This window comes from Giraffa tippelskirchi, chromosome 12 (assembly GCF_054371585.1).
Source record: "Giraffa tippelskirchi isolate mGirTip1 chromosome 12, T2T-mGirTip1v1.2.pri, whole genome shotgun sequence".
Lineage (NCBI taxonomy): Eukaryota > Metazoa > Chordata > Mammalia > Artiodactyla > Giraffidae > Giraffa > Giraffa tippelskirchi.
Window position 1 is genome coordinate 24525070 of NC_137286.1, and position 19729 is coordinate 24544798.

The following is a 19729-nucleotide window of genomic DNA, read 5'->3' on the forward strand; positions in this document are numbered from 1 at the left end:
GATCCCTGTGTCAGGAAGATCCCCTGGAGGAGGGCATGGCAATCCACGCCAGTATTCTTGCCTGGAGAATCCCATGGACAGAGGAGCCTGGTGAGCTACAGTCCACAGGGTCACAAAGAGTTGGACATCACTAAAGTGACTGAGCACACACACAAATTAGATACACGCACATGTATACACACATGTATATATCACATTAGACATATTCTTTTTAAACCTAAGTCAAATCATGCCACTTAAAGTCTTTAACGGTTCCTCAACTCTCTCAGAATAAAAACAAAATTCCATACACAAGCCTCCACAAGCCTCTAAGAGCCCCCAACCTCCTGCAAAACCTCTTATCTCTTTGACCTGATCCCTTCCCCTTCCTCCAGCTCACACCTCTACAGCCACACTCCTGGTCAGCAATTCTCCCAGATGTCAGCATGACTGACTCCCTCCTTTCCTCAGGTCTTTGCTCAAATACCACTTTCATAGTGAGACCCACTCTCATCAACAATTTATCACTGCAATCACCTCTGGCCCCAGCACTTTCTCCCCCTTTTCCTCCATAGCACTTTAATTATTTGCCATACTATATTTTACTTGTTGGCTCTCTCCTCCCAGTAGAATATTAGCTGCATAAGGACAGAGAATTTTCTGTGCCTCTCTCTAAGGACTGTGACTAGAACATAGCAGTGTTCAATAATTATCTGTTGAATGAATAAATAAATAACTCTTTAGATTCCTCCTCCCGTGTTTCTGACTTACAATGTCACTCAAACTTCCTGTTGGTAATTTCCTTTTAACTCTATTCAGAAAAAAAAAAACATCACTTGACAACTTCATTTCTACCAATGTACTTTTTTATTAAGGATATTATCTACTACTCTCATTTGTCATGTATCTAACATGACATCATAGATGTTTAGACTTGAGAGTCATCTAAGAACATATCAAGCCCATGTCCTCCAGGTCACACATCACGGAGTGACAATGAGCAGCGGAGCCAAGACAGGAAGGAGGCATCAGGGTTCTAAGTGCTATCCTAATGCTTACTCCTCTGAACCACATTCATCCACCTGTTACATTCTCATCATGAGCCCAGTCCTGTGATTTCTGTTTGCTGTGGCCTAAAACAAGGGAGGCCTTGTTTTCTACCTATGTGCTGGTCAGACAGTTTGATATAACACTTAAAATCATAAGGTTAGCAAAAGAGGTAGACAAGAAGTACAGCCATGGGATTACTGCCCCGTGCCTCCAGCTAGGGTGATTTGCCTCTCAAGTCCCCATGTGAAAAATGGAGATGACAATGATTATGTTCAGCTTACAGATTTGCTGTGAGCATCCAGTGTGATAATGGATAGAAAGCACCTTGGAATTCCTAAAGCTCTGAGCAAACACAAGTTTGTTATTGACTCTGAACAACTATCGAATATGCATAATGATTTGCTGTGAAAAAGACTGGAGAACAGTGCATAGTTGGCTAAATGCAAATTTATCACATAACTAGAGAAACCACTCAAAGTCATGTGGTAGATTATTAGTATCCCTTTACATAAAGAAAACAATATTCTAATGTGCTTCTCAAATCCTCAGTTAGCTTTTAAGTTTCTCAAGGTTGGAGGCCGGCTTGTACTCAGGCTAGGTGTTCTGTAAATAAAATTTCTCTAAAATAATGCCATCTTTCTTTAAGTATGTCTGGTTAACTTTGAATCTGCAGGGAATGAACTTTGTAAAAGTTCATTTCCATTGTTCTTACACTAAATAATGAAAAAAAAAAGTTGAACATAGCTCTCTGATAAAACCTAGAATGCTAACATCTGGTATAAGATCCTTTGGCAACTGCTAAAGATGTGATCAGCCTAAATGAACCATCTTACATATGTTTGGGGAATTCCCACCTCTAAAGATTTTTACTGTGAAGTAGGCACAAGGCTAGAATTAACATTGGAAGTTTTTTTCCTTCCTTCCTGGGGTATTTCTATCTGATATGAGAGTTGGTTTCTTGGCAAAACTTGATTCTTTGAACAGTTATTTCTGTTAATCCTACGGTTCAATAGGTTCCTATTCTTATAGCAATGGAGTTTGTTCCAGAAAAACATTTCTTTCAGGTTGACAGTCCTAAATGCCTAATAAAACAACTTATGGAAGACTGTGTTTTCCAAAGCTGGTTACACCAGTCTATCCATCTCACATGCTCTTCCTACAAAGTGATGTCTTCCATCGAGACATAGGATCTGTGTTCCTCCCCCTTGAACTTGGGCAGAACTCTGTGCAAGCCACCACCAAAAGAAGATGGTAGAAGTGATACTACATGACTTCTGAGATTGGTTACTCCACTGGCTCTCTTTCTCTTGGGACCCTGCCCCTTATAACTTAGATACCATGCTATAAGGAAGCTAGGCAGTCATGTGGAAAGATCACAGGCAGGTGTTCCAGCTAAAGTTCTAGGTGAAAACTTGGCTGATAGGCAGCATCAGCCACCAGAACCACGTTTGGGTATCTTCAGAGGAGTCCACCCTCCAGCCTTTGACCTGCCCAAAGGATGCCAAGTGAAGCAGGGAAAAGTTATCCTTGCCAAATGCTGCCTAAATTTCAGATTCATGAGCCAAAATAAATGGTGTCATTGTTTTAATCACTAAGTTTTTATTTTTAATTAAAAATTTTAAATTGACATATAGTTGATTTACAACATTGTATTAATTTCAGGTGTATAGCACAGTGATTCATATATGTATAAATATATATATCCTTTTTAAGATTCTTTCCATCACATAGTATTATGATACTGACTATATTCATGGTTCCCTATACTATATAGGAAGTCCTCTCCATCACTAAGTTTGCGGTGATTTTTTTATGCTGCAATAACCACAACACGTATCTTCCCATTTTCACATGTATATTTCCATTGGTCAGTTAAGAAGTCTAACAAGGCTGTCTACTAGAAAACAGTTAAATTAATGACAGAAGAGTGTTTAAGGGCAGGAATGAAAACACCACAATCAACAGCCTCTCTTAAAAATTATCAGCTTAGGTCATTTCAAGGACCTGCACTAAGAAAAAGAACCTTTTTAAAGAAAACTTTATTCTAGAAAAACTAGGTGCCACTAACACAATTAAAGCATTGAGGTAAGAAAGCCATTTGGGCTTCGTGTTTGCATTGAGTAACTACCCACAACATCAGGGCTGACTTCCAGTGTTTCCTACTAGCTGTGAGACCCCTAGTGAGCTATATACCCCTTTGTGCCTCACTTTCTTCATCTGTGAAATGGATATAATTGTACCTACTTCACAGAGCTGCCACAAGAATTTAATGAATTAATATTTATAAAGAACTCTATGATTATTAGCATTCAGAGCAATGTGCTTTTGCTATTTAAACTTCCTCTCCACAGATCATGGCTGTGGATATAAAAGTATCTGATGATTCACTTTTGTCCTGTATTTATTATAATTCTCAATTAAGACAAATTAAAAAAAATCCATAGATTTGATTATTGTTCCCTCATTCCTTGACTAAGAGCAGAGTTTGCAATAGATTGATGTTTTCCAAAAGAGAATTTCAGAAAATTAGTTTTTAATTAGTATAAGGAAATCATCAGTAGGAATACAGTGGGAAATACCACGCTTCCCTTAGCAAGTTCTGATCAAATTATATACACATGACATACAAGAACTATAGGAAATAGTAGTTTTACTGCTTGCTTATCAAATCATAGGCAACAACTCTGCAAATTCAGGCTTCCAGAGCCCAACTGGGTCTCAATTGCGGCCAGGAGGTTCAGAATTTAATCTGAGACATTTCACCAGAATGTATTCGATACAAAGCAAGATTCCCTTTAAGCAGTTTTGTCAAGTGTGACAGTGTCCATCTCGCCCTGACTCCTGCTGTATAACAAGGGGACTGCTGAATCAATACTTGATAGGGCTGCTGCTGTTATTCAGATTATGATTTCATAGGGAGGGTAAGGATGAGGGAAAATAAAATGATGACCTCTCATGAGAGAATACGCTGTGACAGGGCTCTCAGAATTGGGTTCAGACAGAGAGAGTAGGCGTTAAACCTGCTGAGCAGTTTTCAGAATCTCTGGAGTTAATGCTTTCATTAATATTTAAAAAAAATAATTCTCTTAGATTGAGGCACATAGAGCAGTAACCACAGACAGGTCCATATTTTCAGGAGAAAAAAAGAAACTCTCCAAAAATTAAATGTACTTTTTTTTGCTTATTACTTATTTCCACTTTGGCTTTTGAAATAGGAGACAGAACCGTTTGTAATAAAGGACCAAGTGACCACACCTTAAGGGTTTCTGTGAACACACAGAGCTCGGCTTTCATATTTTCTACAGATCTTTATGCAGTTATAAGTTTACATACTCATGTATTTATTAATTCAGCTTTTCTGCCTTTCATGAATAAATTATACTTAGCTAATTTCCATACGAGCCTGGTGGCCTTCTCTAGGGCTTTAAATCAGAGAGTCTGGTGAAATTTTATGTACATTCAATGGCAGTTTGTAGATACATTCAAAAGCATTTGACGTCATCCCAAACTGCTGAAAATGCTTCTGGGAGGGAACGTTGACAGATATCATTCCCAGACAGGTCACACTGAAACCCCTGGAGGGCAGGACAGCTGGATCAAACAGTGCGTCCACTGCTGTGATAAACACTGTTAGCACGGTGTTTGTGGAGGGGCTTCACTCAAGACTGAAATTTGGTTAAGACTTACATGATCCATATCTAGTCTAGCTCAAGTCTCTCCTGATGGGCATTTTATTTGCATTGTGGAACATGAGAATTTATCACACCTTCCTTTATTCTCTGGGGAGAAACTGGGTGTCAACAATGGCAACTTTGAGAGATTTTGACTTTCTCTGAACACAGAAAATCATTAGCTTTACATCTAAAGGCTCCTTATTGATTCTGAGGCCCTAGCCATGGTGCACACGTTCCGCACTGCGCAGTGTTAACTAAGTCAGGGCCAGTGCATACCAAGGACAAGTGGGGATCCGCCTAGACCAGATTAAAATAGTCAAGGGTGGAGGGTGAAAAACTCAGATACCTTTCTAGGTAACTTGCTCAGCCAAGTATAAAGCAGCTACTACTGGAAACACAGATGTTTTCATGTTTTCCATTTCTGAATGTCAGTTGCTCCAAGTCAAGCAGCTAGAACTTCATGTCTAAAGTGAGTTCTATAATACCTCGAGTAAAAACTGAATCCCATGAGTTCCTCCTCCGGTGTATGGTGGTTTAACCTTTAAGTAATTACCAGCAAGATCTCAATTCAAATTAAAGCTAGAGAGTTTTCTATCTATTTTCCCCCAAAGAGAGAGAGAGTTAGCTCTTTTGTCAATTTACACACTCTTATAATGACATCTTCTGTATATATACATACAAAAAATGAAAGATGTATTTGGTACAGTGTATGTGTCAAGTCCAAATGCAGAAGAATCTGAGTTTCAAGTTCCATCAGTCTTTTCTTCTTTAAACTCTGTTTTAGGCAATTTGGCTACTATGTATGTACACTCACATGCCCAGAAGCCAGTCCAAGCCTACACTAACTTAAGTCCTGGTTTTGAGGGTCAATTGCAAGCCAGACAGCGATCTTATGGGCACCAGGATTATTTCAACTCACAGACAGGTTTAGAAAAAGATAACCAATAAAAGAGAACTTCAGTTAACAAACATATTTCATACCTGAAACTTTCAGCCTAACTTTTCTGTTATCAATGCCCTCAAGGAGGACTAAGTCTTCAGTCTCCCCATGTCTTCCCTAAAGGCATACAGTTGCTAGATGAACAACAGTAATTTAATGCTAATAATATTTACTTGATAACTAAATTAATGAACACCACTTCTATTATGTGAAGATTTATCAAGAGGTTAAACAAAACTTCTTGCTGATCATCAACTGGCTTTAGTGTTTTCTATTCCGAAAATCTAGACTGTGAGGCTCTAGTTAGGAGGGGCTGGAGGTTCCCATGGAATGGTCCTGGCTCTAGTGCTCAAATGGGCCTAGTTTTTAAAACTGCCTCCATCATCAATCAAACTTTTGAAGTTGGGGCCATGGCCCAGCTCTTGCTTCTGCAAACAGCTCTATCTTCTGTCCCACAGTGTTCAGTACTTCTGGGCAGTGAGTCTCTCATCTCTCCCACAGAAGCTCCTAGAACACACTTACCCTGCTTTTTCATTTATGTTCCATCCCTCTCCCCATCAACTATGTACCTGACTTATCCTTCTAGAGAGGCTCATGTGTCAGCTGCTCAGATACTCCTGTTTCAAAACTGTTATTTTACTTATTGTCGACAGCACACAACTTAGTATTTCACTATGATGTATTTATTTGACCCTGTGCAATTTCACAAATGATTTGAGGTTAAACTAAGACCACATACAACTGAATAATGATAAAATTCATATATTCCATATATATGGGATAGAAACTAGGAACACACAAATAAATAAAATATCAAAGATATATTTTGTAAAAAAAAAAAACTGAACTTTTCAAAATTTATTGTAGACATGGTAAACATATTACATCCTACAGCTCTACCACTTAAATAGGTTACATGGCCTTAGATAATTTATTTGAAATTTCTTAAGTGTCATTTTCTTCATTTTTAAAATGGAAATGGTAACAGTAAACATTTTGGTAAGAATTAAACAAGATAATAAATGTACAGCTCTTTAAAAAACAGGACATAGTATGTGCCCAACAAAAGCTAACAACTGCACTAGATATAACAACTGAGTAAATGTATAATCCTGTTTTCGCTGGATACATATATAATCCATAGTTACTTATAAGCACGGGACTGAGCTCCTTACCTGCTGTAAACTTCTTAAAGACAGTAGACATATTGAAAACTTGTTTACTCTCATGGTCAGAGTGGGCACTTAGTGATTTCTTAAGCATGGTCAAATGCAATAGTTTAATTTGTTGAGCTGACAGGATGAAAGGTTACATTAACTTATTTATTCATTCAACAGTATTTATTGAGCATTTACTCTGTGCAAAGAAGGAAAACTTGGTCTTAGAACTAGACAGTCCCTGACACTATGGGTTCATAAATAAAAGTGCAAAGTGAAGTCGCTCAGTCGTGTCTGACTCTTTTGCGACCCCATGGACTGTAGCCTACCAGGCCCTCTGTCCATGAGATTTTCCAGGCAAGAGTACCGGAGTGGGTTGCCATTTCCTTCTCCAGGGGATCTTCCCGACCCAGGGATCAAACCCAGGTCTCCCGCATTGCAGGCAGATGCTTTACCGTCTGAGCCACCAAAAGTGCAAATGGATATCATAAATATATAATTTGTTTGATTACTGATCATTCAAGTGAAAAGAACCTTTGGAGAGTTTAGTGATGGGTGATTAAAGGCAGCACATACACACATTAAATACATCCAAGCAGGAGCCCTGTTTGCTGTTTCCACAGTGAACGGAAGGAGAATAGTAAAAGCAGCATGAAGATAATGACGACAAAATCAATAATGATAATAATAACAGCTAATGTTAGTTGAGTGCTTACTATATACCAGGCCTCACAGGTTAGAGGTGGGGGTCCAGCAGCTGTCAGATAAGCCCTGCCCTTGACATCCCAGGGGCCAGCAGTTCTCTGAATAAAAGCTTTTCACTTGGCATCACACACAGGAAGGTGCAAATAGCTCCCAGCTCCTCTCCAAACAGAGCCCTGAGACCATAAATCAAAGAGCAATCGGCACGCATGGCCAGAGAGGGTAGACAGCGCAAGTTGTGTCACAGCTGCATCCGAGGACAATGCACACTTACAGGAACAAATGACTGCTTCATCTTCGTCATTATGCAAGCCCACAGGAATCAGAGGTCTGTCTTAAACTGAATATGGAAAAATTAGGAGGGGTGGATCTCCCAGAAAGCATCATAGGGAAATAGTGGCTTCTGGGCCTCTGTTATGTGTCGGCTCTGTTGCCTATGCTTTGGCATTAATTCAGAAGGCAGGACCTCCGACACTCACCATGTCGCTGGGAGCGAGCTATTTCAACAATAGATTACGGTAATGTACTTGGCCAGTGCAGCCCTTACTGTTACCATGAGTTAAGGCTGATTCATTTGAGCTATAAAAGTGAAAAAAATTAACAACAATAATCATAAACCTTTTATATACACGCTGGCCTCACTAGGAGAGTCTCACACAGAATATGAGACTGAGGGCTACCATGTAGATTTGTGGCAATGCCCAGGGGACTCCAGAGTCCAGAAAGCAATGAATGCAATAAGTGAATCCATAACTGCAGTTTTCTCATGTGTGACAGATATAATATCCCTCATTTTACTTAACTGTTTTGGGATATCATGTGTGAATGAGCACAATGGAACAGGAGAAAAAAAAAAAAAAGCTTACACAAACTGTGAGCAGGAACTGCAGCTTTTGATGGGCTCTGGCTCACCTCTTGAGGAGGTGGGCATGATTGGCAGTGAACTTCTGGCTTGAGCAAACCTTTTGGATATGTCGTGCCAAGGATCCAACATGAAACTCCCCTTGCACATCCACTGAGGACAGACCACATCCTGCAAACACTTATCATCTCAATTCTAATTGTTTTCACATAGAGATCATGACTCTAAATCAGGTCCATGGTCATATCACATCAACCAGTGATAGCAGTTACCGTAATACAATGAAACTCCCCTATAGACAGCAACATAGATTATTTCAGGATGGAATTTGAATTGTGTTGATTAGAGGTACAGGTACTAGGCTAAGGGTTATGTGACTCCAGGCATATTTTCTTTGCCTTAGTTTATCCACTTGTAAAATAAGTGAATAATACTGATGATGAGTGAATGTTTCAGGAATGTTAGGTTCAAGGCATTGTTTTAGGAACTGTAAGGCATACAGAACTTACTTAATATTTATAAACCTTTGAAATCTCCTTATGTATAGAGCTGTTTGAGTATAAATTATTATTAAAATTATTAGCCTTGAGAATTATAATTACTGCTTCATTATTTTTCTCATTATGCTCATTCTATGGGGGTTTTCTGGTAAATATTCCAAATGAGCTATTGCCTTTACTGTATAATCAATTTAATGTTTGTTGGAAAGCTTTAAAGACACAAAGTGTGACATAAATTTGCAAGATCCAAGGTGAAACATACATAATCTCTTTTCCCAAAGAGGTATCTGTAGAAAAATACCACGAGTTGGACGATGGCTACTTAAGAGAGGATTACTTCAGATTTGCTTAATGGATTTGACTCCTGTCTTTGGAATGGGCTGACTAAAATGTAATGATCTCACACTAATGGTTTCAAACCTCCAATTCCCATTAGAAACTGCTGGTCTTAAAAGGGCTAAGGTATAGGTCCTTTTACTCTCTAAGCTACTATCCATTGGTGTATTTCTTATAAACTCACTTTGCCTCAATGGCCACAACAGAAAATACAGGAAGATGATGAAACCATTAACTCACAGTGTTAAAAGTAGAATAATAAGAATTATCCTATTCTCTGCCATTTTCTACAATGTGTTATATGCAAAATCTCCTTAATCTTTACACTAGCTCAGTAAGATAGTCAATAGCATTATCCCCATTTCACATACCAAGAAATGGAAATTCAGAGGAGAAGCAATTGGCACAAGATCACATTGCTAGTAGGGTGTGGAGCCAGGATGCAAATCCACAGCATATAGTCAGGACCATGAGGAGCTCAAACATGAGTTCCTACTGTCTTCCCTACTGTCCAGTGCTGGAAGGTCCCTGTAACAATTCAGGATGGATGGGTTATGATGCATTAACAACCAGTGCCACTTTATGGGTGGTTTAAAAATGGGAGCTTATTTGTCACTCATGCTCACACCCACTGTGGGGCACAGAGGACTCTGCTCCACAGGGTTTTTCCTTCAGGGCCCAGGCTGCAGGGCAGCCACCACTGTGACATGGAAGAGAGGAGAACCTCAGAGGGTCTTGTGACTAGATGTGCCATCCTCAGCAAAACAGGTCGCTTCCACTTACAGCCCGTTGGCTGGAACGAGTTTTTGGTCCCACACAATCACAAGGGGGCAGAGAGTTCAATTCTCCTCGTGCACAGAAGGAGAAGACAACCAGGTACCTGCAGGCAGCACGAGGGACTACCTAGTGGGGTAGGACCACGGGGATCATCTAGTCCAGAACCTTCAGGATGTAGGCGAAGAAATGCAGCCGGAACAGAACGGCAGTGTGACTTCCCTCGGGTGACTTGCCCAGCTAAGCTACGAGGAGGCACCGGAGCTAGACTTCTCCAGTGCACTCAGCTTCTCCAACACATCCTTGTGTGAACTAATTTCCTGTAATGACTGTCTCCAGTTTACCAGTGCTGGGCCTTGAAACAAACTGAGCTAAAGATAAACCAAGAAAAGTCACCATTATTTGTGACGGAAGTACAGGAAGTGATTCCTTATCAGTAGCCTTTTCCTTCGAAAGTTTTAGGATGCATTCACGACCCCCGGGGTTCCACTGAAATCACTCTTTGTCTCAACCACCCCATGAACTTGAAACTGCTACTGTCCCTATTTTACAGATAATGAAACTGAGGGTGAAACAGGTCTGTCGGTGTGCCCCAAGAGGCAATGGCAGAGCAGGATATGAATCGGGGCTCTAGCCTAAGCCTGCACTGAGCTGTGATGCTCCTAGAGGCTGCTCAAGGCAGTTTCCTACAACCCTAACCTCATTACTGGACACTCAGCACAAGCTCAGATTTCTCACTGGAACCTGTCAGTTAATATAAAAATGACGATGGTTCTGCTTAAGGGTAAAAGTCACACAGGGAGCGTATATCCTAACCAATGTCACTTCCAACATGAAATCTTCCCTAAGGCCCATCAGGGTGTGATTTTTCCCCTAGAACTCATAACACCTTTTATGAACATCTTCTAAGATATTGACCCATACTGACTACACGGGTGTTAGCTGTTATTATCTGACAATCACATTCCTGTAGAACGCTGCAAATGGAAAGATTTTTAAAAATTAAGAACACTGGGATAAAACTATGCTATTGAAATAGGCAGAGTAGGTACAGAAACGATTGACAGAAATAAATTTATACGACATCGAAATACTCTTCTCAGCTGAACTGTCCAGACCCTTTAAAGCATTCAAAATCAGGGGAGCATTTATGTCTTTTGACCAACTCAACATTGAATTTCCTAAAGGTGGGCTTAAGACCAGAAGACTACTTGATCAAGAGCTTATAAAAATTTAGGATGTTGGAGGAAAGTTTAGAATTCCAAGAAAGTTTAGGTACATACATCTTGAGGAAGAGTGATGGTTTGGGGGGGAATAATTGCATACTCCAGGTGCAAAAACCAAACATCTACTTTTATAACATGGAGTTGCCTAGTTACCATATTTAGGAAATAGTGCAAGATACAACAGAGAGAAAGAAACAGAGCTATATTACTTGTTTTAGTGTTACTAATCATGCTGATTTTATTTTTGTCGTTGTTGTTTAGTCACTAAGTCATGTCTGACTCTTTTGTGACCCCACAGACTGTAGCCCACCAAGTTACTCTGTCCATGGGATTTCCCAGGCAAGAATACTGGAGTAGGTTGCCATTTCCTTCTCCAGGGGATCTTCCCAACCCAGGGATCAAATCTATGTCTCCTGCTTGGCAGGTGGATTCTTTACCACTGAGTCACTTGGAAAGCCCAATTTTATGTGTCATCAATTTTTTACTATGTTGTAATTTAAAGCCAGACTACCTTGAACTGTGAAATAAGAGCTGCCTTGTAGGGGTATACAGTATGTAACTCACTCTGCCCAGGGAGAAGTGAGGGTTAAAAATCCAGAAATTCCCAAGTTGTATTCCAGTACGATAGTACAAAGGGGCCATTTAGACTTAGGTAATTGTAAAGCCACCTTTATTGCTATTGCCAATGTCACTGATAAAAAAAATACAAAACAGTATGCTCGTAACAGAGCTATATGCGCCACGTGCAAGTATACTTGTAAAAAGCCTTCTAGTCAATGTGTAGAAGGCCACATCTTTGGCGCTACTGTGAAATCCTTGCAAGAAGGATCTACCAGTCGCCTCGTGTATAGTTTTCTATGTGTTCACTCACTCATTCAGCCTGTGATTACTGAATGACTACTGGGTACCGGGAACTATGCTGGACACCAGGCAGAAATGATCTCTAACCTTAAAGAGTCTATAGCCTAGCAAGCGTGACAGAGAGTGAAGAGAAGATTGCAATGGAGAATTCTATGTGTTGGGACTTCCCTGGCCATCCAGTGGTTAAGACTTTGCACATCTAATGCAGGGGCCATGGGTTTGCTCCCTGGTCAGGGAACTGAGATTCTACCTGCCATACAGTGTGGTAAACTGAAAAAAGAAAATATTTATATGTGGATGAAGGAGGGTTCTTGGGCACACACACAAAAAACGGGAAGGAGCCTGACCCAAGTAGGGGAAGGGTGGAGGTGATTATGGAATAAAGGGTATTGAGGTGAAGGTGGTATGATGTTTTCCTTTACGGCATGCTGCCATAAGAGTAGTGGATCAAGTTCAGGAAACAGAAATAATTAACCTTTGTATCTTATCACTACAAAACAATCTTTTGATCTTCTTAGCAACACTATGAGATAAAATGATTCCCATTTTTCAGATGAACCAGAGATTAACTGATTTACCTCAGATTGCTCATCTAGATGAATCTTTAGATTCAAACCAGGTCTTGAATTTGAGATGACACTGAATTTAATTGCACGTGTTGTAATCCCCTTGATGATCTCCACTGGAAGCCTCCAGGACAATGATACTAAAGCAACTAAAACTGCAGACTTCCCATAGGTTATGCAAATCAACAGTAACATCTCACACCTGTATAATATTTCACAGTTTTCTAATCCTATGCCTATATAAGAAACCATATATAACTTGTCAACTGAATCAAACAGCTGAGTTAAGTTTTTTCCACTTAAATACTGATCATTATTGAATTGAGTGAAATGACTGATGGATTTCTTTCATACATCACAGAGCATGCAGATAAAATTTTACACTGGAAAAGGGTTGAGAAGATGACTGCAACTGCTTTTTTATATCAAATCTCATTTCAAAGCTGTTAAACTTTTGTTTCAGACATGACAACATATTAGTGTTATGTTTCTTTCTCCAAGGATTTAATTGTAATGAAGATAATTTTTTCTAAATTTAATAAAATTAACCTTTACTCATAGAACTTTACTCACAGAATTTTATAGTTTTTCTTCTCTGTGTGACTTCTAAAAGTTCTGAATCTCAGACGCAGATGGAAGAAATAAATCTTTACTAATTACTATCAAAATAGGGACAATTTAGGGAGGCCTCCTTCACTGTTGTGGGAATATAAAGTGTTATAGCTACTATGGAGAATAGTACAGAGGTTCTTCAAAAAATTAAAAATAGAGTTACCATATGATCCAGGAATCTCACTCCTGGGTGTATATCTGGAGAAAACCATAATTTGAAAATGAGAGAGTCAATTCCTAGGCAGGCTGATAAGAAGCCCAGGTCCCCGAGGAGGAGAAGGGGGTCTGGGGCTCTTAAAGCAGAGATAGGGGTCTGAGGTTCTCAAGGAGGAGGAAAGGACAAACTTTTTTTTTTCCTCTACATTCCTTAGTCTTGGTCACATAAAACATTTTTGTTTTTGTTTTTCGTTAAGCCAGGAACTGATGATTATACAACAAACAATTCAGTTCAAACTCTGTACTAAGGATTATATAACAACAATGTATCCTGCTTGTGGACAGTTTCTCCTTCCTGAAAACTTTCTGGCTAATCCTGTTATCTTAAAATGTAAATTATGGGAGTGGGTCTAGTAAGATCTTTACAACCTTGGGACATTCTTTTGATTTATTGTAATAACTAATTTAAAAAGTATATAGCTCCCTTGATAACACTAGTGAGGGGGGCACTCTCTATGCCTTTCTGATGTTTGTGTCAGAAGCTTTCTCTGTCCATTTTCACTGTAATAAAACATCTGCCACAGGAGAGCCCTGAGTGGTCAAGCCTGGTCTCTGGTCCTGAAGCTAAATCTTCCTCGGAGATCACGAATTTGACACTGTTCACCATAAGCTATCAAAAAGATGCATGCACCCCATTGTTCATTGCACTGCAGCACTATTTACAATAGCCAGGACATGGAAGCAACCTAACTGTCCATCAACAGAAGAATGAATAAAGATGTGGTACATATGCACAATGGAATACTACTTAGCCATAAAAAGAAGCAAATAATGCCATTTGTAATGGCATGGGTGGATCCAGAGATTGTCATCCTAAGTGAAGTAAGTCAGACAGAGAAAGACGAATATATGATATTGCTTATACATGGAATCTAAAAAAAAAAAATGGTACAAATGAACTGATTTACAAAGCAGAAATGAATCATAGATATAGAAAACAAACTTATAGTTACCAAGAGGGAAGCAGAGGAGTGATAAATTGGGAGATTAGGATTCACATATACACACTACTATATATAAGATCCCCTGGAGAAGGAAATGGCAACCTATTCCAATATTCTTGCCTGGAAAATTCCATGAACAGAGGAGCCTGGTGGGCTACAGTCCATGGGGTTGCAAAGGGTTGGACATGACTGAGTGCACACATACACATATATAAGATAGATAAATGATAAGAAACAGAGAACTCTACTCAATACTCTGTAATGACCCACAAGGGAAAAGAATCTTAAAAAGAACGGATATATGTATATATATAACTGATTCACTTTGCTCTACAGCAGAAACTATCACAATACCATAAATCAACTATCAGTTTAGTCGCTCAGTCATGTCCAACTTTTTGCGACCCCATGGACTGCAGCACACCAGGCTTCTCTATTCATCACCAATTCATGGAGCTCATTCAAACTCATGTTCATTGAGTCGGTGATGCCATCCAACCATCTCATTCTCTGTCGCCTTCTTCTCCTCCCACCTTCAGTCTTTCCCAGCATCAGAGTCTTTTCCAATGAGTCAGTTCTTTGCATCAGGTGGCCAAAGTATTGGAGTTTCAGCTTCAGTATCCATCCTTCCAATGAATATTTAGGACTGATTTTCTTTAGGATGGACTGATTGGATCTCCTTGCAGTCCAAGAGACTCTCAAGAGTCTTCTTCAATAGCACAGTTCAAAAGCATCAATTCTTCGGCACTCAACTTTCTTTGTAGTTCAACTCTCACATCCATACATCACTATTGGAAAAACCATAGCTTTGACAAGATGGATCTTTGTTGGCAAAGCAATGTCTCTGCTTTTTAATATGCTGTCTAGGTTGGTCATAGCAAAAACAACACCCAGTTGTGGATGTGACTGGTGATGGAAGTAAAGTCTAATGCTGTAAAGAATAATATTGCATAGGAACCTGGAATGTTAGGTCCATGAATCAAGGCAAATTGGAAGTGGTCAAAGAGGAGATGGCAAGAGTGAATATCAACATTTCAGCAATCAGTGAACTAAAATGGACTACAAAGGGTGAATTTAACTCACATGACCATTACATCTACTACTGTGGGCAAGAATCCCTTAGAAGAAATGAGGAGTAGCTCTTATTGTCAACAAAAGATTCTGAAATGCAGTACTTGGATGCAGTCTCAAAAATGACAGAATTATCTCTGTTCATTTCCAAGGCAAACCATTCAATATCACAGTAATCCAAGTCTGTGCCACGACCAGTAATGCTGAAAAAGCTGAAGTTGAACAGTTCTATAAAGTCCTACAAGACCTTCTAGAACGAACACCCAAGAAAGATGTCCTTTTCATTATAGGGGAGTGGAATGCAAAAGTAGGAAGTCAAGAGATACCTGGAGGAACAGGCAAATTTGGCCTTGGAATACAAAATCAGGGAGAGCAAAGGCTAACAGTTTTGCCAAGAGAATGCACTGGTCATAGTAAACACCCTCTTCCAACAACACAAGAGAAGACTCCATGCGTGGACATCACCAGATGGTCAACACCAAAATCATATTGATTATATTCTTTGCAGCCAAAGATGGAGAAGCTCCATACAGTCAGCAAAAACAAGACCAGGAGCTGGCTGTGGCTCAGATCATGAACTCCTTACTGCCAAATTCAGACTTAATTGAAGAAGGTAGGGTCCAAAAAACTAGACCATTCAGGCATGACCTAATTCAAATCCCTTACGATTACACAGAGGAAGTGACAAATAGATTCAAGGGATTAGATCTGATAGACAGAGTGCCTGATGAACTATGGACGGAGGTTCATTGCACTGTACAGGAGGCAGTGATCAAGACCATCCCCAAGAAAAAGAAATGCAAAAAGGCAAAATGCTTGCCTGAGGGGGCCTTACAAGTAGCTGAGAAAAGAAGAGAAGTGAAAGGCAAAGGAGAAAAGGAAAGATATACCGATTTGAGTGCAGAGTTCCAAAGAACAGCAAGGAGAGATAAGAAGGCCTTCCTCAGTGATCAAATCAAGTATATTCCAATAAAAATTAATTTAAAAATGCAGAAAATTTAAAGTGATGCAAAATATTGATAACAGCTTAGACTGTGACATGAAAGAAAGACTGAGTATTTCTCCTTAAAATGTGTTTGGTATTTCCTTCAGGATATGTCCATGCATTCAAGTCTACATTAAGCAATGAATTTAATTCTAAGGCTCTGAAGCTTTAAAAAGTACTGCTTGAATCAAAAGGAGTTTTTCTTTAGCAAATGTGAAAGTTGTCTAGAACTTTATCTGCCTCAAGGTAAATGAATAATGAATGAAAACAAATTATTACTTTTGGGGGAAGTGGATGCTGGGATTCACACAAAGTCATCAAAGAACGATGTAGCAATCTGGACAACTGGGCAGGTCTGGGCCGAACTCAGGATAACATTCAGAATTCTTGGATTAGTTTCTCCACAGTAGCTGTGTCGTTGAAAGTATTTCCAACCGATCATGGTTTCTATTACGGTTTTGTTTAGTTCACATTAAATCGTACCCAAAGACACAAGGTTATCTTGTGAATAGTCTGTATACAGTGAAACTTGAATTAACACAGTGAAAGTGAAAGTGTTATTCGCTCAGTTGCATCCAACTCTTTGCCACCCCATGGGCTATAGCCCGCCAGGCTCCTCTGTCCATGGACTTTCCCAGGCCAGAATACTGGAGTGGTAGCCATTTCCTTCTCCAGGGGATCGTCCCGACCCAGGGATTGAATCCAAGTCTCCTACATTGCCGGTAGATTCTTTACTGTCTGAGCCACCAGGGAAATCCTTAATTAACACACGGTACCTGCAACAACAGGTGTACAAGAGAGTGGCCTGGGTGCTATTCTGCCTTAGTAAAGGCGGCATCAGCTGAGGAGAGGAGACATGGCACTCTCCCACAGATCTTACAAGGCAGGCCCAGAAAGCAAGCCGCACTCCTGTGATGACAACCAGGCTACGGTGAGGGTATCGGAGACCTCACCATTGGGATTGGGGGTATGTCTGGGATACGGATGTGTGGAGACCGTGTGTCACATTCCCGGCAAAGAAAAAGGAGTGGGATTCCCTGCAAAAACCTCATGGGAGAAAAGAAGAAATTAATGTCCTTAAACGCATCCAAGTTAACAAAGATTATGACTGCAAGTGGATGCGTGGGAATGTGTCTTCATTGGTTGCCAGAGGGGAGGCACTGGCCCAGCTGTGGCCTTCCTAGCATGCACAGTGGATTGCAGAAGAGAAACACTTTCAAGCTGAAAACCTTGCAAATGTCCACCGAGAAGGTGAAAAGTTCAGGCCCTGCTCTTTGAGGTCTCGTGGTAAAGGCTCCTTTCTCTCTCTCACACGAGTTTTGTAGCCAGCACTACTTCACTCTCCATTCTGCTGTCTGGCACAAACCCACCCAATGGCACAGCAGCCCAATGCAAGGGGCAAAGAAAATTGCTGAGCTTCAGCATTTCCCTTGTAATCCTTGGAGAACAATTTTGTACTGAACTTGTATCCAGGATACAGAACACTTTTTCCTACGTTGAGAGGGAATGACACAACTGGGCATTGTGGTGTGACCTAAATTCACAGATAAATATTTGGATGCTGACTCTCCCTTCACCTGGCATTAATCCTTTGCCCTACATTTTCAGGAAGACATGATGCAGCCAGGGAAGGTATCTTAGGCCACAATTGCCTCCTGATGGTATAAAAAGCTTTTGTGGGACTGGACCTGTTCTCACGTTACCTTAATGTCAGCCACTGAGAACAAGGAAAGTGAGAAGGAGAAAAACCTTCCCCAGAGCTCGAGCTGCCTTTTCAGCAGGAAGCAGAAGCTTTTGGGCTCCATCTGATCACAGTTTCTGCAACCCAAACTCAAACTTTACCCCGATTTCTGTGTTTATGTTTGCTGTCTTCTAAGGGTACAGTAGCCCAGGTAAGCCTAAGTTATATATCAGCTCTGTCTTCCTCCCACACAGAGATCAGTAGAATTGGAAATTCTAGCACCTTCATCATCTCTAATTTGAACCAGTCGCATCACAGCTCAGAACAGTATACTCTCATGCTGTGTATTGTATGAGATATTACAAAGCTTCCCCTGCTTCACTTACTGATCAACACAACTAGCTTTTAAGAACAATTTTAATCAGAAAGAGGATGTCCTTCTACATGTAATTTGAGTACTGGTCTTATTATTTTTCTATTGCTCTCTTGCCCAGAGAAAAGGCAAATGAAAACATTAAATGTTCCCGATTGTTCTAAGAGTCTTTTTCTGCTCAAAAGGGCCATCCTCTTTTAAAATTTCATGCATGTTGCTATTCCTTGAGTTTTATCATTTGTCAACAAATCAACTACCTGCTTAGCAGCTCTCATGAGGGATTTAAAATAGCCGCCATGAAAATCCTGGGCATTTACTATTTTTATAACGAACTTGATTGTCACCTATGATATTTCAAAGATCACTCCTCATATAGACATCATGCTGGAAATTAGATGCAGGACCCGCTTTCCATGGAACATTATGCAGAGGCACTCTGACTAATAAATCTTTGTAGCTAATGCATTCCAGATGGAAGCCATGTCTCACAGATTTAACCTTCCTAAACCCTTCCAAAAATTCCTCCCATCAAAAGCTTACAGAATGAGATATGTTTGATTGAAATGAGGTCATCAATACATGACAACTAAGTAATAGTACAAATGATTACTGCTCACAGGAAAATTGCCATATTCCTTTCCACAAAGACATGGTTTTGGACAACTCCCAGGACAAGAAGATGGACCTGATATGTCTTACTGGGTGGCTTAAATGCTTTTTTTTTCTTGAGTCCCCATTGCTATTAACAGATGCCATACAGGGAACAACCATTTCTGTCTCTTTAACTTTCATACATGCACAACAAAGGCTGCTAAAAGGAAGGATCAAGGCTCTTAGAGGAGCCACTAATTAACATCCTGTTTAATCATGTCACCACGGTGAGCAGTCTACATCATTAGTTTATGTCATGCAGACAGGGTAAAACATCTAAACACCTACATGCAGATTCTTACAGAATCAGTCATGTGCAATGGCAAGGGCAGTGTCATACAAGACTGTAGATATTCCTGTAATGTTTAGAGACATTACAAATCACCCCATAACAGGCTTAGCTCGTGCAGCCTTTAAGCACTTGGTTTTTTCTTCTAGTTGTTTCTCAAACACAGGCCAACTTACAGCACATGATATTTTATATATTTATAGGGGAACTGAACTTCTTGGAATGATAGGAAAACACCATACACCACTGCCTGTTCTCAGATAAACCATCTGCAGCAGAA

At 40.0% G+C, this 19729-nt stretch overlaps 1 protein-coding gene and 1 long non-coding RNA gene across 6 annotated transcripts in view; one reads left to right on the plus strand and one right to left on the minus strand.

The window, feature by feature from the left end:
• NPAS3 (neuronal PAS domain protein 3) overlaps window positions 1-19729 on the minus strand; it is a 925755-nt gene that overhangs the window by 365601 nt on the left and 540425 nt on the right. The gene's annotated exons all lie outside the window — the stretch shown is intronic.
• Window positions 13585-18555, plus strand: LOC145528859 (uncharacterized). The gene is made up of 2 exons (XR_014070744.1): window positions 13585-14558; window positions 16041-18555. It is a non-coding gene; the product is annotated as an uncharacterized LOC145528859 (long non-coding RNA).